Raw genomic sequence first — 22,573 nt, forward strand, 5'->3', positions numbered from 1 at the left:
TCTGCAAGTACAGACTGTCTTTACATGGCTTATTAATCCAACTGACTTTAAAAAATTATAGAAGTAATAAATTATCCTAGCAAAAAACCCTGAAACGTAAAGAAAAAGGCAAAATAATCTTTAATCTCATTACCCAAATACAACCATTGTGAGAGCATTTAGGCATTTTTCTTTCTAGTTTTTATCCCCGTTCTGTATCTGTGTTTATTTTTTATTTGTTAAAATAAGAATTATGTTATTTGATGTGATATTAAAATCAGTTAACATTTCTGCTGAAGGGTAAATTTGTGCTATTCATAACTTTTTGAAACTAGAAGAATGCCAGTCTATGAAAGTCTTTGTAGGAGAATTGAATTAAATGAGTTCTTATGCTCTCCAGAGGTCCAGACATCCTGACTAAATCTTAAACCCCAAGTTTACTGGGGATTTGCATCTGAATATCTTTGCTCCAGCTGAATGAACAGTCTCTCTCTCTCCCTCTCTCCCTCTCTCCCTCTCTCCCTCTCTCCCTCTCTCCCTCTCTCCCTCTCTCCCTCTCTCCCTCTCTCCCTCTCTCCCTCTCTCCCTCTCTCCCTCCCTCCCTCCCTCCCTCTCTCCCTCCCTCCCTCTCTCCCCCTCCCTCCCTCCCTCCCTCCAACACACAATTTTGGTGGTATAGCATTTTTAACACATTTTTTAGTTCTTTCACATCATCGCTCTAGGAAGAGAGAGTAACTTTCTCTAGTTTATATGTGAGGACAGGAGAGTTACAGTGATTTAAAGAGTATTTCAAGGTCCTAGTCCAGACCTCAATGTCTTTGCACTTGTCTTTATAGCAAGCAGTAATAGAATAATAAGATTTGGAATGAGAGAAGGGTCGCCCTCCTGAGTTAGGCAGGCAGACCTACGTATACTGACATATTTATATACTGCTCAATAACAAATCACCCCAAAACTTTGTAGAATAAAACCACCACCATCTTATTATACTTACAGATTCTCTGAGCTGGGAATTCAGACAGGGAACAGTGGGGATGTCTTGTCTCAGCTCCATTTACTACACCAATCAATGAGCTTCAGTGAAAGTCTCAACCTTCTGGGGGCCAGAACGGTCTGGAAGTTTCTTCCTTCACATCTATGGTACCTGGGCTGGGAAGACTCCAAGGCTGGACTCAGCACCTACAGGTAGACTCTCCTGGGGGTGGCTTGAGCTGCTCCCAGCATGGTGGCTGGCTTCCAAGAGGGAGGGTTCCATGAGATGGAGAGGAAACTGCGTGGACTTGTATAACCCAGAGTTGCAAGTCGGACAGCATCACTTCTGCCTGCCTCTATTGGTCAAAGCCGTTGCGAGCCTGCCCAGATTCAAGGGGATGGAACACAGACCCCACCTCTTAATTGAAGAAATCAGAATGTATAGCCAATTAAAAACCACATAAACTATTTAGCCAGCTCTACACCATGGCACTGATTTAATAGAAAATTAACTTCAGTAGGAGTCAGCAAATCTGTATTAAAAAATGGGTTCATTGTAAATGAGAAAAAAAAAGATGAGCTGTGTATATTGTGAAGAATTAATGAAAATAAGTGAAGTGAGTAGAAAAACTGAAATTAACCTAAGTACCTGGCAATTGGGGAGTGGCTTAAATAAACTAAAAACTATTTGTATTAGGAATACTGTGCAGCTTTTAAAAAGAACAAGGTAGCTCTCTATGGACTGACATGGGAATATGTCCATCTATTAAGTGAAAATTATTTACAGAAAAACATGTATTCAATGATCCATTGATATTTTAATATAACATATATATATGTAAAAATCTAGGAAACAATCTTACAGGAATTGCACCAAACTGTTAATGGGGGTTTCTAATGCGGATGAGCGTAGGACTTAGTTGGGTGTTAGCAGGAAGGAGAACTCACTTGTTACTCTCTATAATTCTATGATGTTTAAATTTTTAAATAAATATTCCTATATTCTTAGGGGTTGCTATGTGAGGTTTTAACTTTTATGTTATATGAAAGTTAATTTGGTAAACATCTGTAAGTTGGGAGAGGGAATTGCTTTCTTCCTGGACCTGTTATACATCTTACCTTGCTTGTATTGATGTTTTATTATCTGAACAGCTGCAGCAGGTGTGGTATTTGCACAAGTGGGCACTAGTCTGCCTAGCATGCACTGTAGTTACTAGAGAGGTTTGAGGAATCCAGTCTTCTCATTGTTGATTTGTTTTGCTTTGTTTCCTTTCTCTTGACTGAGAAGTCTCCTCGGTTACTGCACAGTTCCTGAAATGTGTAGTGATTCCAAGTGACCTTCGTATAATGGCTTTAGTAGAAATTAAGAGTAGACATACTCCTGTTGGGTTGGAACATTTAAGCTTCTATTATCTACCAAATGGAATTAACCATAGTCATATAATCAAATTGGGGAAATTCAGTAGCGTTAGAAAAGATTGATGGCTTTAATGGGATTTAAACCGATCTGTATCTGAGCCAATATTCTGAGATGGGTGTTTTTGGAGCGTCACACACCTCTCAAGCTAATAGAACGAGGATGGAGAGCCAGGTCTATATTTTAAGGGGATAAGCCCTCTCCTAATTTCCTGTGTTGTACAGCAGCCCAGTCATACCTCAACAATGGTATTATTTCAAATAGTATCATAATGAGAGCTAGTAAGGGTGACTTACCCTGTGCCGGTGACTGAGCTGTGCTCTGGCCTGGCGGTGAATTACGTGGATCCTTCCTGCCCTTACGGCGTTTACCACTGATAGAGACAGCAAAGAAGTGATTAGGAGAGGATCGGCTCACAACAGCTTTGTGAGGGACACTGGGCCGGGTGTTGACCCATCATGCTCGGTACCCTGGGAAGCAGACTGTTATGGCAGCCACGTAGGCTTTGGGGGATAAGTTAGGGTGCTTATTTGCTTTGCGCTCTCTCCTTCCCTAGGCTGTGGATTAGAGGTGGTGCCGGGTTCCTCTGCTGAAAGCCACAGTTCCTGTTGGGTGGCCCTTTCCTACTGCTGTTGTTGCAGCTAATTTCTTGCTACAATTGCTCCCTCCTTTTTTTTTTTTTTTTTTTTGCGGTACGCGGGCCTCTCACTGCTGTGGCCCCTCCCATTGCGGAGCACAGGCTCCGGACGCCCAGGCTCAGCGGCCATGGCTCACGGGCCCAGCCGCTCCGTGACATGTGGGATCTTCCCGGACCGGGGCACGAACCCGTGGCCCCTGCATGGGCAGGCGGACTCTCAACCACTGCGCCACCAGGGAAGCCCTACTCCCTCCTCTTACCCCTTCATACACAGGGGCGGTGATGGCTCTCTGCTGTTGCTAGATCCCAGGTACCCTGCAATCCTTGCTAGTTTCCTGTAACTTGTTCATGCCTTTGCAAATAATGTTTTTATTAAACTGTTTTCAGCTACCTGTTTGAGTACCATGTCTTCCTTCCTGTAGCCTGACCAATTAGATAACATCCCACTTTGCAAATGAGGAAGTTGGAGCTTAGAGATTAGTGACGATCAGAATCCAGTCTATTTTGCGTCAAATCCTGATTCTTAAACTCAGTGCTTTACTGTTTGCCTACAGTGACTAGGAGATTCTCATTGTCATCCTCAAACTGAGGAGAAGCCTGAGGGGGAAAAAAGTCTGTTAGATAAAACTATGGAGTTATGAGGTTAAAAATCTAACTCTTACACATTTAAATAAATGACATCTTTAGTTCATACTTTCTCATTACTTTCCTTTGGAATTGCCATCAGAGTCATGTTCTCAGGAAGGAAAAATAATTAATGGAAGCAATAAAACCTTCAATTTGCCACCTTATTTCTGTAGCTTGGCTCAAGTTGACTACCAGTTGTTTGCAAACATCTTTGAGGACCCAGTTTCAGGGTATTTCAAAGAAATATGTAGTTGAGTTGAAGGACATTCCTAAAGAGGCATCTAAAAATGTGCCCAGTAATGACAGCCGAGCTTCTCAGGTGGTTGTTTTGAAGGACAGAGTATTGATTCTGTGTGTGATCCCTTGACTCACAAATACCAGAACGTAATCATGTTACCTGAGTCTCATCTCGGTGTGTCCTGACTCTGTATTCATTTCCTTGACCTGCAGAGGACCTCGAGGCTGACTAGGATGACCAGGCTCAAGGGCAAGCCCCGCCTTATCGCCTTAAACCAGAGCTGTCTTTGAGGCAACACAGCCTAATGGTTAAGAGCTGGGTCCTCAAGCCAGACTCATTGGTGCCAATCCAAGTTCCACAAGTGACCACTCTGTGCCTTGATTTTCTCACTGATGAGTGGAAATGGTAGTACCTACCTCCCACAGCTCTTGTGAGGATTAAATTCTGTGAAGGGCTTAGGAGAATGTCTAGCACAATTATATGAGCTCAGTCGTGATTAGTATGTTTTTATCACTGTGATCATCATATTCACAGTCTGGAACTCTCATTGATTTCTTCCTCCCTTTGTGTAATCATTCTTCTGTAGGTCCTGTCTGGCACATTTCAGTAAACTTGCTTCTTCCTGGAAAGAATACAGAAATTAATTCCCTGAATTGCCTACTTTTGACAGGGTTGTGTCCAAGTCATGGAATATGAGGAAAAGACCCAAAGGAGGAAGAAGGAATTAAAAACCTGGTGGGAAAGGGAGCATTCTGGGAAGAGAAGGTACCACTCTAAGAATGCCACTTCTTACAAAGCCAGTACTTGGGACCCGGTGGGTCTCAGATGCATGTTTGGGTTGGTTTCTACTGGTTCAGTTGTTAACTAACCAGGTACCCTTTGCCCTTCAGTCACTACCTTTTATGCCTCTGTGTCTTCACTTGCAAAGTGTGGTTAATACTCGTTGCTTCCCTACCTTCTGGTTAACTTTGTGGACCGAACTGTTTCAGAGAGATACAACTGAACTGTTGCATCCCTCTTGCACCTCACTAAAAGAAAGCAAGAATGAGAATCTCCTGTGTGCCAGAAAGACGGAGGGCATTCAGAGCCTGAGTGTTGAGTAGGAGTTGCCTCAGGGTGGTACACGTGGAGTGAAGTTCAGGCCTAGGAGAAGTAGGGAGATGGTACCCAGCTCTCCCTGCATTAACGCCAGGAATCCGGAAGAGCGGTTCTACCCATGAAATAGGGAGTAGAAAAACCCTACCCATTGGCTAGGGAATGGCCAGGGGAGGAAGGGAAGGAACTGGCAAAAAACTGGGCCCCAAAGCCTGCATTACTCATAGATGAGGTTGTTGAATTCTTATCTGTGTGATTTGAGCCCCTCCAGTTGAGCCATGAACACAAAGCCGTCTAAAGCCAGTGGAGAAGATTAAGGGAGCTATAAAAGGGATTGGACTATAAGGGATTGATGATATATCTACTCTGTTTCTCAAAGTTTCTCTAGGGGCTGTTGTTAATTGTCTTCATCCCACCCTTCTGGTGAAAATAAAAACCTATGGTATGATTTATTAGAAGAAGTCTTTCTTAACATCCAACAGTCTGACCTCACTTCCTTGAATGAAAATGGTATAACAGTAAAACTGGGTTATAACATTTATAGTCTTTGTCATAATACAGACCTATGGATTGACTTCACCCCCTGAATAGCTCTAGTAGTGAGTAAGTAGACTGTGTGCAGGCTGCGTGTGTGTAATGGGGAGGGGAAGGAATGTGAATCCTTTCTCACACAAAGTAAACGGACCGAGTGGTGCAATTTTTGCATCACAGGGCAAGTCTGAGAACACACCTGGCCACTCATGCTACCTTCACTTAAGATGAAGAGTTTTAACGTTGTGTGGAAACATCTCCCTACCCAAGTCACTACTGAACTGTAGCCCCTCTTTCTTCTTTCTCCTAAACATAAAATCGTCTAACAACATGATTACAGGAATAAAGACCAAATTCATGCTACTTGAATCTAAAGAGACATACAATGGAAGATTAAATAAACCATGTCCTGGTTGAACTTTTTTTCTGGAAGGGGCTGTACAATGAGAGTGTCACCATTTATAGTGAGAAAATTTACACAAGTTAGTAATTTCCAGAGTTTTAAATCATCTCGTTATAGAACCTCATTTCAGGATAATAGTTATATGACTGGAAGCAGAGGTTTCTGTGGTAAATGAACTTTAAAGTTCAGCTTTGTCCTATTGTATATATACGAGGGGACAGAACCGTATGTGGAAGAGCATGGGTTCTAGAACCACACACCTGAATCTGGCTTGCCTGGCCCCAGGGCCTTGGGCAAGTCCCCATCCAGCTCTCTGAGCCTTGTTTTCCTTCCATGTAAATTAGGTCATCTGTCTAGCAGAGTTATTGAGAAGATCAGCAACTACATGTCAGGCTACTAGCACAAAGCCTGGTAAATCACTGCAGGACACAGTATTCCATATCTGAAGTACACCCAGGGCTTTGTCATAGAGCAGGTGATCAGCTGTAGACTCGATGGCTGGAGGTTTAGCACGTTGACTGGGCAAACTCTAGTTTTAGAAGATGCTTGTATAAAATTTTAATCCTTTCTTGCCATGTTAAACAATTTTTTTCAGGTCACTTTGATTTTTTTTCGCTTATATGTTTATCAAATATAGGTGTGAGATTGAATATAAAATTCACAAACAGATATAAACAAATGAGAAAGGAGGCTCTCTCTTACGGTAGACGACCTCAAAATATTGATAGCAGGAATAATGGAGTTAGAAAATCCTCAACAGATGCTAACATTGGTGGAGAAAGTTTTATGAGGAAAGGATATTTATCAGTACATAGTCACAAAGTGTCTCCCCCCAAATCACTTACTTATTACAAAGGAAAAAACAGTAAGTGTTTAGTGGAGAAACCTGGCATACGTCATCTTCACCAAGTGATTGAAGGTAATATCACCCATATTGAGACAAACCAACATCACATGCCTCCTGATTTGAGGCTGTGAAAAGCGTACAACTTGTTTTGCTGTGTGTTTAAGTGCAGAAGGTGCATAACCTGAATTGAATCATGAGGAAACATCAGATGAATCTAAACTGGTGGACATTCTACAGGATTAATGGTCTGTAGTGCCCCCAAACATGAGATCAACAAAGACAAGGGCTGATAACAGTTCCAGATTAAAGGAGGCTAGAGAGACATGGCAGCAAAACGCGTGGGACAAAGAGAAAGCTGTAAAAGACATTATTGGGACAGGTGGTGAGACTTGAATATAGACTGGGGATTGGATAGTAGTGTATCAATATTAAATTTCCTGATTCAGATAAGTATACCAAGTTCATGTAATAGAATGCCCTTGTTCTTAAGAAGTATACACAAAATTAAATATACTGAGAAGGAAGGTAGAGAAGCTGTAGCCCTAGGCTAGAGGGGTTCACGTTTGATATGACGTCCTCAGCTCTCTGGTCTGCTTTACGCTTGTCCCACTGTGTTGTTGGGAGAGGTGTGCAGAATGCTGACAGTAAGGAAAAGGCATTTTCCTTGAGCAGAGGTGAAATACTGCGTACATTGTGAATGTCTCATACTTCATGACCTTTGGATGGATGAGTAACAATGTGTGAAGAACTGGTGGCGGGGGGGGACTTCCCTGGTGGCACAGTGGTTAAGAATCCGCCTGCCAATGCAGGGGACACGGGTTCGAGCCCTGGTCTGGGAAGATCCCACATGCCATGGAGCAACTAAGCCCGTGCGCCACAACTACTGAGCCTGCGCTCTACAGCCCGCGAGCCACAACTACTGAGCCTACGTGCCACAGCTACTGAAGCCCGCGCACCTAGAGCCCGTGCTCCACAAGAGAAGCCACTGCAACGAGAAGTCCACGCACTGCAAAGAAGAGTAGCCTCCGCTCGCCGCAACTAGAGAAAGCCCGTGTGCAGCAGTGAAGACCCAACACAGCCAAAAATAAATAAATAAATAAGTAAATGAAAAGAACTGGTGGGAACTCTAGGAGCAGTGTTTGAGACCTGGATGTGATTGTTATTGACCTTATTAAGTACTTTATTTAGATCTTTTTTTTTTTTTTAAACAACATCAAAGTGGATAGAATTAGGACAAGAGCATTTTAAATTTTTGAAAGTGTTTTTTTATAAATTAAACTAATCTTAAGCCATTAATAAGGCTTATTAAGGAGACTTAAGGAGAAGGAAGAAGATAGATTTTAAATGAGAAGATAGATTTTAAAGTACACCTATTGGGCAGATAAGAAAGTAAAACCCAGAGAGGGTTAAGTGACTTGCTCAAAATGGTTTCTCCCAGACCTTGAACCTTCATCCGTATGACCTCCTGGAAGTCGGTTCTTTCGTAGATCATCAGTTCTGTGTACTTTCTAGAAATAAAAGAAAGTATAAATACAAGACATACAAGAAAGAAAACATCATTTCTCTGCTATAGTTTAGCAGTAGTTCTTGTCTTGAAAAGAAAATTAGACCAGAGAGATACCTTTTCTAACTTGAAATGCTTTGGTTCTATGAAACTGGTTGAAGAGGCTCAGTGCGATTCAAGATCTGTTTCTGGCGAGCCCTCTAGATATTTCTGAATTCAACACTGTGAGGCCTAAGGGGTCCCGTGTCTTTAGGACTCTCCCAACGGTCTGTGACCAATAGGGTCTGCTGGTCTGTGCCTGTGTGAATTGATGGGTGAGTCCCCCAAGCCCAGCTGCCTGTCTTGCTGAGAAGCAGCCGAGCACTGCTTAAGGGTGAGGTGAGGGAGCTGGAATGCCAGCCTGTGTGTCTCAGCTCTGCTGCTTGCCAGCTGTGGACGCTGGGCAAGGATGATGATGATGACAATAATAACAGAACCCACCTCATAGGGCTGTGGATATTACACGAGTTAACGTCTGCAAAGAAGTGAGAACAGTGCCTGGCATAGAGAAAGTGCTGTGTAAGCATTTGTTTTCAAATGTGATAAAATATACATAACGTAAATCTACCACTTTAACCATTTTTAAGTGTACAGTTCTGTTATTAAGCACATTCATATCGTTGTGCAGCCATTGCCACCACCCATCTCCAGACCTTTTTCAGCTTCCCATTCAGTGTGGGAAACACTGTCCCCATTCAACACTAGCTCTGCTTTCTCCCCTCTCTGCAGCCCCTGACAATCACCTTTCTACTTCTCGTCTCTGATTTTAGTACCTACTCTATCTACCTCTACTCTAGATACCTTGGCTCATGCCAAGTACTTATTAAGAACCAAAGAACTTTGGGGTTTACATGCTGGAGTGTGTACAGTACAGGTTTGCTCAGTTTTATATAGTAAATTGGCGTAAACCTACCTTCCAAGAGCACTATACAGCTTGAATGTAGAACAGACTTGGAGCGTCCAGATGAAAACGAGATGTGGGAAACAAGATGGAATGAGAAAGTTCTGGTTTTCTCTTTGCCCAGCATTTTTTCCTCTTGACATGCTTCCCTACTTCGTGAGCACAATGACAGTGGGTGCTGTGCGCACCGACGCGTTAAGGGGGTCAGGTCATTGTGGATTACAGCGAGGGGTGGTGATACGGGGCTTAGCCAGACTCCAGCGCTGCGGGAATAGCGGATGGAGGGCCTTGGACGAGATGCTTCCTGGGAATGACACCTCCCAGCTGGTTCTCAAAGCCACCTGCACACGTGCAGCCAAGCGTGAGCTGAGCTGGCGTCGACGCGGGGAGCCGTCCGGGGAGGTTGTCCTGCTGCCTGAGCCCTTTGTGCTGTGACACCCGGCGCCCGCAGGGTACACATGGCACATCTGCCTGGAATGCCGGTTTTACTAAGTTTGGAGGCGGGGACTCCTTATTTTTTAATACTGAACCACAGATCGGATGTGCAGTAGAATGCAATATGGATGATTCTTTTTTTTTTTTTTTTTTGCGGTACACGGGCCTCTCACTGCTGTGGCTTCTCCCGTTGCGAAGCACAGGCTCTGGACGTGCAGGTTCAGCGGCCATGGCTCACGGGCCCAGCCGCTCCGTGGCACGTGGGATCCTCCCGGACCGGGGCACGAATCCGCGTCCCCTGCATCGGCAGGCGGACTCCCAACCGCTGCGCCACCAGGGAAGCCCTGGATGATTCTTTTTAAGAGTGAATCTGAAATTAGACAATTCATGCCTATTGGGCTTTGAGCTGTGCCCCTACATACTTCTCTTCACCCCCAGTTCTTTCTGTGTGTTTACTCTCTTCTGCATTTAGGGTTATTTTTCTACAGAAGAGCTCATTAAATATGCAGTGTGGGAAGCCTAGGTTTGTGTGGAGGTCAAGAGAGGGCTCAGAAGGGCGGGCTTGCCTCTCCTGCAAAGCTGTGTTCTCCACCTGTCAGCTGTGATCTGGGACACATGATTTAGCTGTCCCAAGTTTCCATTTCCACATCTGTAAAATGGGAATAATACCAGTGTCACAGGATCGCTGTGGGTTAAACAGAGTAATACTAGTGCCGGGAAAAACTGTGTGGTGGAAGTGCTCTGGTGGCCACGGAAATGTGGGTGTTTAGAAGCCAAAGCCTCACCAGCTGCTTCTCCCAGACCCTCTGCTTGTCCCTCTCCCAAGTCATTTGTGTAGCAAGGCTTCTATGTGCTCTGACTCTCAGGTTTCTTTCTTTTCTTTCTGGACCTCGTCTCTCTGCCCTTCATCCACCCCCCCACCCTGCTCCCCTTTCAGATGCCTCTTTTTCTTCCCAATGTGATATCAAGAGGGAGGGAAGGCTGGGTTAGGGGCGGGTCTGGAGCTGCCCAAGACCATTCCAAAGGAGCCCACCTCGGAGGGCAAACAACCATGTGGTGTGCTGCTTAAGGCTCTGACACGTGGAGGCATCAGGATGGCAGTGGATGGAGCCCTAGGAGAGGGCATGGGGCAGCAAGGATTTTTTTTTTTTTTTTTTTTTTTTGCAGTACGCGGGCCTCTCACTGTTGTGGTCTCTCCCTTTGCGGAGCACAGGCTCCGGACGCGCAGGCTCAGCGGCCATGGCTCACGGGCCCAGCCGCTCCGCGGCATGTGGGATCCTCCCGGACCGGGGCACGAACCCGCGTCCCCTGCATCGGCACGCGGACTCTCAACCACTGCGCCACCAGGGAAGCCCTGCAGCAAGGATTTTGAAGAGCAGATCTAGGGCTGTTTCTTTCTTTTTTTTTTTTTTAATTGAAGTATAGTTGATTTACAATGTTGTGTTAATTACTGCTGTATAGCAGAGTGATTCTATATATCACTATATATATTCTATATATCATATATATATTCTATATATCATACACACACACACACACACACACACACACATATACACACATACACATTCTTTTCTTTAATATTCTTTTCCATTATGGTGTATCACAGGATACTGAATATAGCTCCCTGTGCTCTACAGAAGGATCTTGTTGTGTGTCCGTTCTATATATAATAGCCTACATCTGCTAACCCCTACCTCCCACTCCATCCCTCCCCCAACTCCCTCCCCCTTGGCAGCCACCAGTCTGTTCTCTATGTCTGTGATTCTGTTTCTGTTTCATAGATAGGTTCATTTGTGAAATATTTTAGATTCCACGTACAAGTGATAGCATATGGTATTTGCCTTTCTCTGACTTACTTCACTTAGTATGATGATCTCTAGTTGCATCCATGTGGCTGCAAATGGCATTATTTCATTCTTTTTTTATGGCCGAGTAGTATTCCATTGTATATATGTATCACATCTTCTTCATCCATTCATCTGTTGATGGACATTTAGGTTGTTACCATGACTTGCCTATTGTGAATAGTGCTGCTATGAACATAGGGGTGCATGTATCTTTTTGAATTATAGTTTTGTCTGGATATATGCCCAGGAGTGGGATTGCTGGATCATGTGGTAATTCTATTTTTAGTTTTCTGAGGAACCTCCATATTGTTTTCCACAGTGGCTGCACCAACTTACATTCCCACCAACAGTGTAGGAAGGTTCCCTTCTCTCCACATAGGGCTGTTTCTTGAATCTCCATCCCCGCCTCCCATGGACGCAACTTTGGACATGTTCCAAGAAAAAACAGATCCTTGTTGACTCTGAATACTGATGAATGGTAAAATAAGGAACTTGGTTTGAGTATTTAAATTAATAATAAGTACAGTAATTTATGTCCCTGATTTAACAACTGATGCCAGATGCACTATATATGGAACTACATAGGAGATTGTGTGTGTTATCAGGTAGACGTGCCAGGTTAACTTTGTTGAAAGAGTTTTTATTAATAGAATCAAACTCTGCCCAGCTCTTTAATGATGAGCTATCATCTGATCTTCCCACTGCCATCACACCACCTGTACTCCTTTCAACTACATGGCTCAGAAAGAGCTATACAACGTCCTGGTTCCTCTCAAGAAGTTCAGAGACTTGGAAGGGTGGGGAGGGGAGGAGTGGAGACTTGGAGGGCTGAGGAATGGGACAGGAGACAGAGCACAAAGGTGCATCTTGAAAGTGCACATGCAACTTCTTCATGCTTCTTGTCTTCTCTAGTTGTGTTTCCCACCCAACTTTCTCTCCCCTCCCTCAAAACCTGACTTCAAACTCAATCTAGAAAACTGGCTCTGAGTAATCCTATCATTGAATACTCTCTTCTCTTCCCCTTGGCTTTTCTGTCCTTTGTCCTGTCATTAGTTGGCCCTTTTTCCAAAGGTTTTCTAAAATTTTCCCCAATGTTATATATTTTCTGTTAGATCGTAAACTGTTAAGGGCACAGACTCCTTTCTCCCGCCTCATGCCATCTCTTCCTCCCACCCCTGACGTGCGCTGTGACTATTTAACTGCTAGTTAGAGACTTTGCTACTTACCAAAAGAAGCACATTCTGTTGTTGTTGTATTTATTGGTTTTAATTATAAGCCACTTGGAAGGCATTTTAGGACTCTGCATCTCCATAATTGTCTGCCAGCACTTTGCACCTAACAGATCAATTGTATGAATAAGTTTCCATCCTCACTTGGCTTCATAAACGTGGATGTGTCTGCTGCACAGATGCTAGCAGGGCTCTCCTCTCTGGAGTAGAAACAATGGCTTAATTCTGAAATTGTATTCAGGTCTTCTAAGGAACTAGTGCCGATACCCAATTTGGCTTTCTCCTCTCATCTACATCGGACCAGTGGTGCAAGGGGATTTACATATAGTACCATGGTCCAGTCCCCAGGCAGAAAAGAAATGCCAGGGGAGATCAGTTATTCATCTAAGTCTGAAGCAGAAGAGCATGAATTATGTTTAAGGTGGCTGCTGTCCTGGCTGCTCTATAAAGTTTTTTGAGCTTTGGACTAAAGAATTCTAATTTCTAAAAATTTTGGTGTTTTTCATTGTGTTTATAAATGCATCCATTTTTCTAAATTTGGGACCCTGTACTTTCTATGAGCAGTAGTTCTGCGTGTTAGAACAAAAAGCACACAAGCCAAAACCAAAATGTTTTCAGCTTTGTTGCCCAAGTGGGGTAAATTCTTTCCCACAAGAGAGCCGTTCCCAGGGTATTTTATCCACTTTCCAAGTAGTTTACAAAATCACAGTTTGTATACATTCTCTTCAGCCTGCAAACTCGATGTTTGCTTCACCCACTCTTGCCAACTCAACTCCCTTCCCGCATCGCCATTCCAGTTCCCCCTGCCGCTCCCTGTATCGTTGACCTAGAAGAATAAAAATATGTTTGCTCTAATGTAATAGGGTACCTCCAAAAGTTCAGTAAAAACTAAACAGAAGCCAGGAGTTGGTTTTAAATACAAACCAGCTCTGTAATCTATGAGCTCTGGGACCTTGAGCAAAACACTTACCGTATTTTAGCCTTGGTCAAGTGGAGGTAATAATACTTGTCCATCTATCTGATGGGGCTGTGGCGGTCATATGATCTAATTGATGTGGTAGCACTTTATAAATGTAGATGAATTCTATGAGGCCAAAAGCTGGTTGGAGTCCTGCTCTTTGATGTTGGTGTCATCTGTAGCATTTTATGATTTCTCACGAATCCAGTATCCCACAAACCCTAAATGTGTGAGCTGACGCTGATTTTCATACTCTGTTTAAAAGCCAGAGACGCTTCTTGCTCATTAAAACTAGCCTAAACTGCTTTAGTCCAAAGTCAAGTTGAAATGAATTCTGTAGCCATGACTATATTGCCAACATACCTCCATTTGCATAGTATGATCCGTCGGAGAGCTGAATTTTTGGCATGCTTTAAAAATTGACTGTCCTGGGCTTCCCTGGTGGCTCAGTGGTTAAGAATCCGCCTGCCAATGCAGGGGACACGGGTTTGAGCCCTGGTCCGGGAAGATCCCACGTGCCACAGAGCAACTAAGTCCACGTGCCACAACTACTGAGCCTGTGCTCTAGAGCCCACGTGCCGCAACTACTGAGCCCATGTGCCACAACTACTGAAGCCCGTGCGCCTAGAGCCTGTGCTCTGCAGCAAGAGAAGCCACCACAATGAGAAGACTGCACGCCGCAACGAAAGAGTAGCCCCCCCTCGCCGCAACTAGAGAAAGCCCGCGCACGGCAACGAAGACCCAACGCAGCCAAAAATAAATAAATAAATAAATTTATTAAAAAAAAAAAAAATTGACCGGAATCATGTGTTCATTCACACTCACTAACAAACAGCATATGCTTGCATTAATAGTACCCTTCTGTTCTACATCCTAGGCTTCTGAGTCTGTTTTATTAAAGTTCTCTTCTAAATACACGTTTAAAGTCAGCTCCTCATATACCCCTACAATAGTGGAATGCCTCCATGGTGTTTCCTTGTTAATTACACAAACTTGTCTTTATGGACATTGGCCCAGGGGGTTGCCTTTCTGGTGCAGAGCCATGTGCAGTTTCCACGTCCACCATCTGAAGTCACAAAATGAGTTGGCTGCTCTCTGTTGGCTTCCTTTTTCTTCCCCCGTACCAGGCTCTTCTTCATCCTGTTTGTCCTGTTGCCAAATTGTGCTCTTGTAAAGCATACCCGTAGTTTTCTTCTAGTTCAGACTTGTAAGCTTTCATGTCACATAGGTCTGCCGCAGCCCTCTCTTTGTTCTCCAGCTTAGGTCCTCTTCTGTTCATTCCCTTTCACTTACCTCTATCCCTACCTCTTCTCTCTCGTGAGCTTACCACACCTTCCAACAGAGTGTGGTGCCGTTAACCATCTTCCTCTCCGCTGTCTTTGAACTTCTGTGTGTGTGTGTGTGTGTTTTACACAATAAAACTGACTGAATATTCATCATAAATTTTAATGCCTGTGATTCTTTTTTTTGTTTGTTTTTTTCTTTGCGGTATGCGGGACTCTCACTGTTGTGGCCTCTCCCATTGCGGAGCACAGGCTCCGGACGCGCAGGCTCAGCGGCCATGGCTCACAGGCCCAGCCGCTCCGCGGCATGTGGGATCCTCCCGGACCGGGGCACGAACCCGTGTCCCCTGCATCGGCAGGCGGACTCTCAACCACTGCGCCACCAGGGAAGCCCTGCCTCTGATTCTTTTCTAGAAGTTCAAATGGGTCAATTAGTTGCATGAAAGGTATCTTTCTCAATGAAACTGGCATTAAGGCTTATTCCTCATCATATTTTAAACATCTTTCTGTAACTGAACATAAAAACAAATTTAATCTTATTTCTGATATAATTACAGTAGTACACATCAGTGGTACAGAGCAGCGGTCCCCAACGTTTTTGGCATCAGGGACCAGTTTCATGGAAGACAGTTCTTCCACGGACGGGGCGGGGATGGGGGGGGTGGGTAGGGGCGCGGGGGATGGTTCAGACGATAATGCTAGCAATGGAGAGCAGCAGATGAAGCTTCGGTTGCTTGCCGGCCGCTCACCTCCTGCTGTGCGGCCTGGTTCATAACAGGCCGCAGACCGGTACTGGTGCACAGCCCAGGAGTTGGGGACCCCTGGTATAGATATTTGGAAAATGTGTAGGAATCAAAGTTAAGGAAAAAACTCCAGAGCCCTCCTTTTGGAAACAAGTGCTTTAACATTTTAGCATTTCCTTTTAGGCTTTTTTCCCCTTGATTAGAGTGCATATGATATACTTTTATATAATTATTATAGCAATATACACACACATGTATATATAAAATATGTATACGTGTGTGGAATTAAAATTGTGCTTTTTAAAATTTATATAGCTTCAAGTACATTCAATTTGCAAATTACATGGGACATAGATGCTAAAGCTGCTGAGTGATGGAAAAATTGAGTATAATCAGTTATCCTTGGAAAAACTAGCTGATTATCTATTGTCTTTACTATACATGTTTATAAGTTTTATATCTTATAACTAATTTAATAATTGATTATATTAGAATTTATTAAAATATATATGATTTTTAAATATTTTTTTAAAATAATCATACAACAGCTTCATGAGGGTGGATGGCATTATTCCCATTTTTCAGATGAGGAAACTGAGTGTCTAGTTAACTCTTTTTTTAATATTTATTTATTTGGCCGCATTGGGTCTTAGTTGCGGCACGCGGGCTTCTCTCTCTCTCTAGTTGTGGTGTGCAGGCTTAGTAGTTGTGGTGCACAGGCTCCGGAGTGCGTGGGCTCAGTAGTTGCAGCTCACGGGCTCTCTAGTTGTGACATGTAGGCTCTAGAGTGCAGGCTTAGTTGCCCCACAGCATGTGGGACCTTAGTTCCCCAACCAGGGATCGAACCCATGTGCCCTGCATTGGAAGGCAGATTCTTAACCACTGGACCACCAGGGAAGTACCTAGTTCACTCTTTCATAACTGAGTGTGACAGTGTTATAGGCACCCAAAACCACGGCTCTTTCGTCTCAGCGCCCCCTTCCCTTTTTTCAAAATCAGGTATCTGTCAGTTTAGGCAGAAATTCACCTTTGGAGGGAAAAGAGGAGTAAGTAGAATGGGGGAGGGTGCCTCAGATAAAACATGGTAGATTTTCTCACATGTGTTCTCAGCATTTATTGATCATATGACTTTGCGTATGACGTGATGTATCATGTAAGTAGCATCATTTAGTTTTTTGTTTTGATCTTGTTTCAACTCTTGCATTCCTGATACAGTCTAACTTGGCAGTACTGAATATTATCTTAATATTTTTTCCTTCATTGGACTACATTTGAGGTTTCTGCATCTCTAAGAAATAAGCCTGTAATTTTACTGTCTATACTTTCTCAAGATAATAGCACTAATTGATGTGGTTTCCAGTAGGAAAAATAAAGTCACATAAATCTATCTGCTGATTAATGAGATATCAGTAATACCATTAATAACACCCTCAGAAGAGCCTAATGGCCACTGGGCCAGTCATCAAACATTTACATGCAGGGAGGCAGCAGGACTTGGGGAGAGTAGAAAGATCAGAACTTTGGAATCAGAGTTCTTTCAGATCCCAATTCTGCCACTGAATTGTCGTTAAGATCTTAGAATTACCTAAACCTAAATGACCGAACCTCTCTGAGTTTTTTTCCCACCAGAAAAGGGGAGAGTCAAATTCCTATCTTAAAGGGGGATAAGCGATAATATATGTAAAGTATCTGGCAGGTAGTAAGTGATCATTATGTGTTAATCCTTTCTGTCTGCTACTTTTCTTGCACGTATCACAAAGTGGTCCCGTGAATGAGAGAAAGACAACATAGGCATCTGAAACGCAGAGAAGACTCACAACCAAGAGGCTGTTTTGTTTTCTTGCTCTTACCTTTGAACTATTTGTGATTTATTATTTCTTTTCTCCTAATAGTCAAGGAAAAATTAGGCCAAGCTGCCCTATTCTATTGTCTTCTAAGACTCCTAGCTTTGTGGCAATACCCTCTGATATTCTGGGTTATCTGGAGTCGTTTGAGGGGACAGGGACAGGGTATTACCAGTGACTTGCTACTTCTTGAGAACAGCCCGGGAACTGTCATTACGTAACCTGCTAAGTCTGTTTAAGAGTTGTAAAATAGCATCATTCCCATGAAGTATTAAAGTTTAGGTAAACATCTATGTCCTTAAAATATTCATTATCTGTAGAAAACAGGGAGAATCATTTTGGGACTGGTTGTAAATACTTCGGAACATTTCTGCACTGAGCATCTTAAGCACAAAAAGTTCCTATCCAAGTGAGATGAGTTGAATTTCTTTCCCTTCCTTTAAAAATAGTAGAAGCTCATCCAGACTAAAGATTTTTATAATTCCTTCTGTAATTTTAACTCTTGGGGTTAAAAAGTCTGAAATTGGCCTTGGAAACTTGACACTCCATTCTCCCTTACTGAGATCTGTGTGGGGATGACAGAGTGTGTAGGAGCAGGCAGTGAGCAAATGGAATTCTCCCTGTGCCGACTTGGTAGCAAAAGAGATGGTTGTTGTCCCAAAAATGTTTTTTTGCAATTATAATTGACGACAGAATCCCAAATCTGAGAATCATTGCTTTAAATTCTTCTCCCAAATTGAGCAAAGTTCCAGACAGACCCCTCCCTCCCATCCCAGACTTCAGGTTGGCCCACCTTTGTATATGGACCTTAACATCTTCATGGTCTGCTTTGAGTTTCCAGATTATTAAAAAAAAAAAAAAGACATTCTTGTTCACATTTTCACAGTGGCCCCAAATTTATTTTACCCCCATGTGTGAGATGTAGAAGTGAGGTCCTGTTCTGAAAAGGTGTCCTGGGTTTTGAGATCCAGCCTTGTTAGAAACAGATGGCATCTTAGGTGCTCAAGTATGATCACATTCTTGGGGGGAAAAGTTTGGGACCTTTTGTATCAAAGTGGGATCAAATAACTCTTTTTCATATGTGGATCTTAAAGCTATGTACATTTAAATCATGTTTGCAGAAAGGGGTAACCTTTTCACAAAGCCTGAAATGTTTCTTGTTTTTCTGAGTAGTTACGACAAAGAAGCTATCTAACTCTTCTGGGCCTTAATAACCTCACTTGAAAAAGGGCATTGGTAGCCAATCAGAGACCCTAATGCTTGTAAGGAAGCTGTGTAGTTCGGTGGTTACCCTTCTTTCCCCACCTAGGAAATTCTCCTTCTAATGCTGAACTTGAAGATTTAGGGCTTTAGAGGAGGATGGCCACAGTCCCTTAATGCCATATGTAACCTGAATATCCTCTGAAGTTGTGTGTTGATTTATAACTCTGGAGAGTTCTTAGAAATGTATGCTGGGGGAGAAGTTCCAGGAAAGGTGTGGAGGACAGGCTTCAAATTCAGTTCTCCTTCCCTTGGGATCGGGACAGTATGGCTGTATTACCATCAGGGCTTGGAATTAGTTGGACTAAATTTAGGAAGGACATAGCATCTTTGCCCGTCAAGCACAAAGCTGAACATGCCAATCAGCAGACTTTACTGAGCACCTACTATTTACCAGGCACTTCGTAGGGATGTGGAGATGGGTGAGCTGTGAGCCCATGCACTCAGTGTCTTATAATTTCCATGGCTTGATGAAACCTTCAGTGTCTCTAACGGGTGGAATGACAGTCTCTATTTTTGTTTCATATTCTTTAGGGTGCCTGGGAATACGTTTCGGGTTGCTAAGGACTTCAACCCCAGGTTTGCCTACTTTTCAAAAGAAAGTTCAGTTTAGGGAAGTTTGATCATGTGGTCCTTTAAGGCTTAAGATTAAGTAGCTGCGAAATGCTTCAGGAAGCTGGTAGGAAGCCAGACTATATCACGGGTCAGTTTACTGAGTATCAGCTTACTGGAAATCTTGGACTTGGGGTTCTCTCATTTTTTGTATCCTACCCCCGTAACCGGCCCCGGTTTTAGGGTTTTGGAATCAGTTCTCTTCCATGGGGTATACGTCTCTGGTAACCATAAGTTCTGAGAGGGAGGAGATACCCATTGAGGTGTAAAGGCAGTCTGAACTCTTAAAAGATGGTTCAGTACATGTTTGAATTGAATGACCTACCTGAGGATATTCAGGGTTCCTTACAGAAATTTTGAGTTACACAAAACAACAATGTGTCCATACAATGCTAAACTATGGCACGTTTCTATGAATTGATGATTCATATTATATTCTTAACCTGCTTCTTCTTAAATAATACCGTTTTGTAAAATGGAGATTCCCAACCCTGGTTTTGTGTTTCTTGCCAACCTTCCCTCCAGTATATCCCTACTTATGTAAGCATCCTGTAAGTATGCCAATGTTTTAGTTGTTTAACTCTAATAAAAACTTCATGAGGGACTTAGTGTGTCATACTTGTCACTTGTGTCCAGTCCCTAGAACAGACTGGCACAAAGCAGCCACTGTAATACTTGTTGAGCAAATGAATACATTTTAATACAAAGGAGATGGTGGCCTTGGTGTCCTTGTGTGAAGGGAGCAAGTAGAGTAGCTGAAGTGAACAAGTGACCACGCCAACTCCTTCATGAATAAGGTAGGTCTTGGGCTATTTTCCCGGTGGATTTTGTGGGTGTCCTTTGAAAAATGATCTCCTTAGGTTCCTTCTGTCTCTAATCTTATAGTTCTATTTCAAAACCTTTTCTACAGACTCATTCTGTTCCTTAAACCTCTGAATAAACCCTATAATGCAATTTCCACAGAATGTGATTGCTGTACCATCTTTTAGCCAATGTCAGCTAACATAACAAAAAGTGTTTTGTGAGTTGCTAATACTTCAGGAAGTTGTTCTCCACAACGAACGTCCTCGTGTTTCTTAGGGTTCAAGGCAGCAAGTAAAGATGAACTTTAGAGGAGGTGTCAGTTAATCAATTTGCTTTAAAATAAAAGCAACTCGGGCTTCTCTGGTGGCGCAGTGGTTGAGAGTCTGCCTGCCGATGCAGGGGAGGCGGGTTCGTGCCCCGGTCCGGGAAGATCTCACATGCCGCGGAGCGGCTGGGCCCGTGAGCCATGGCCGCTGAGCCTGCGCGTCCGGAGCGTGTGCTCCGCAACGGGAGGGGCCACAATAGTGAGAGGCCCGCGTACTGCAAAAAATAAATAAATAAATAAAAATAAAAAATAAAATAAAAGCAACTCTGAAGGCACTTCAGTGATCTTCCCTTGGGCTTGGCAGTGACAAGCGCCTTCCGCAGCTCATTCAGATTCAGCAGCAGCATGGCGCTGGGCAAAGAGCAGGGGCTGAGGTGCTGAGGGACCTCAGTTCCAGCCCTGGCTCTGCCATTGACCTAGCAGTAACTGTAGGCGGTCCCTTCCCCTTACATGACCCCCTTCTCCTCAATTGTAAGAAAGAGTTAGTTCCTATCTTTCAGAGAGATGAGGAAAAGCACACAATAACATGGAAGAGTGCTTCATAGGCGATAAAGTCATGCTTAAGTGTATTCTTTTATCAGCTCCGTGATGGCTTTTTTTTTTTTTTTTTTGCGGTACGCCGGCCTCTCACCGTTGCGGAGCACAGGCTCCGGACGCGCAGGCCCAGCGGCCATGGCTCACGGGCCCAGCCGCTCCGCGGCATGTGGGATCTTCCCGGACCGGGGCACGAACCCGTGTCCCCTGCATCGGCAGGCGGACTCTCAACCACTGCGCCACCAGGGAGGCCCCGTGATGGCTTTTTAAATGGCAGTGTCATCCGTGCCAGTGGCTCTTACTAGAAGTTGCTACTTAGTAAATATTGAGTAATGCAGAAATATTTGCAGGCGACCTCTGTGGCCCAGAGGGATCTGCTTTTGTCATGGTTAAGACATTCTCACACTCGTAACCTTGGCTTACGCTTTGACAATGGATTATGAAGGAAGGAAAGGGAGACTGAAGTGTGTGTGGTCGCAAGGGCAGTAGCCAGGTATGTGGTCCAGTGGGCCGGGTCAGGAGGGAAGGAAGGGATGTGTAAAAAGAAGCCCCATGAGGGCAAACATTTTTTGTTTTGTTCACTGCCCCGTCCCTGGTGCTTTGACTCCTGCCTGGCTCATAGAATCTGTGAATTGAATCTGAGTCAAGTAAAGTCTATAGAATGGCGCTGTTATTTGCTCCATCCATGACCACGTCCTTTATTCAGTGTAAATAGGCAAATAAAACTACCCCCCATAGATACTTTAAAGCCCATGTATTACTCTTTCCTGATAAGAGATTAGTTGTTCATCAGATATTTGAATGGAGCATGCAGCCTGTGCAGGGAAGTGTGCTGCACACCGTGAGGACACAGATATGTCTTCTAGGAGTTTACTGTTAAACGAAGCAGTATAGGAGTTACTGGTACCAAACGCAGGTATGTGTGCCCCACGCACAGTGAGGCCAGACAAACCGAAATGTAAACATGGGAGTTTGGAGCAGAGAAAGGTTTATTGCAGGACCAAGCAAGGAAAACAGGTGGCTCGTGCTCACAACCCCCAAACTCTCTGATGGTTTTCGGGGAGAAGTTCTTATAGGCAGAATTTGGGGTGAGGGCTGCGGAGTGTGTGGCTGTCTTCTTCTTCTGGTGGTGAGGTAACAGGGCGGTGCTCTAGGAATCTTGTGCTCAGCCTGAAGTTACCATCCTCCACCTGGGTGGGGGCCTTAGTTCCTGTAGAAGAACTCAAAGATATATATGTTTTTTAATGTATTTATTTTATTTATTTATTGTTTCTGGCTGCGTTGGGTCTCTGTTGCTGCATGCAGGCTTTCTCTAGTTGCGGCGAGCAGGGGCTACTCTTCGTTGCGGTGCGTGGGCTTCTCATTGCGGTGGCTTCTCTTGTTGTGGAGCACAGCCTCTAGGCATGAGGGCTTCAGTAGTTGTGGCACGTGGGCTCAGTAGTTGTGGCTCGCAGACTGTAGAGTGGAGCTCAGTGAACTCAAAGATATTGTTATATATGTTCCTTG

The 22,573-nt window shown here is 43.8% G+C and overlaps 1 protein-coding gene across 2 annotated transcripts in view; it reads left to right on the forward strand.

Moving 5' to 3' along the window:
* The window catches only part of IQGAP2 (IQ motif containing GTPase activating protein 2), a 293,990-nt gene that overhangs the window by 21,631 nt on the left and 249,786 nt on the right, over positions 1-22,573 (forward strand). The window lies entirely within an intron of this gene.

This window comes from Pseudorca crassidens, chromosome 3 (assembly GCF_039906515.1).
Source record: "Pseudorca crassidens isolate mPseCra1 chromosome 3, mPseCra1.hap1, whole genome shotgun sequence".
In the NCBI taxonomy this organism is placed as follows: Eukaryota; Metazoa; Chordata; class Mammalia; order Artiodactyla; family Delphinidae; genus Pseudorca; species Pseudorca crassidens.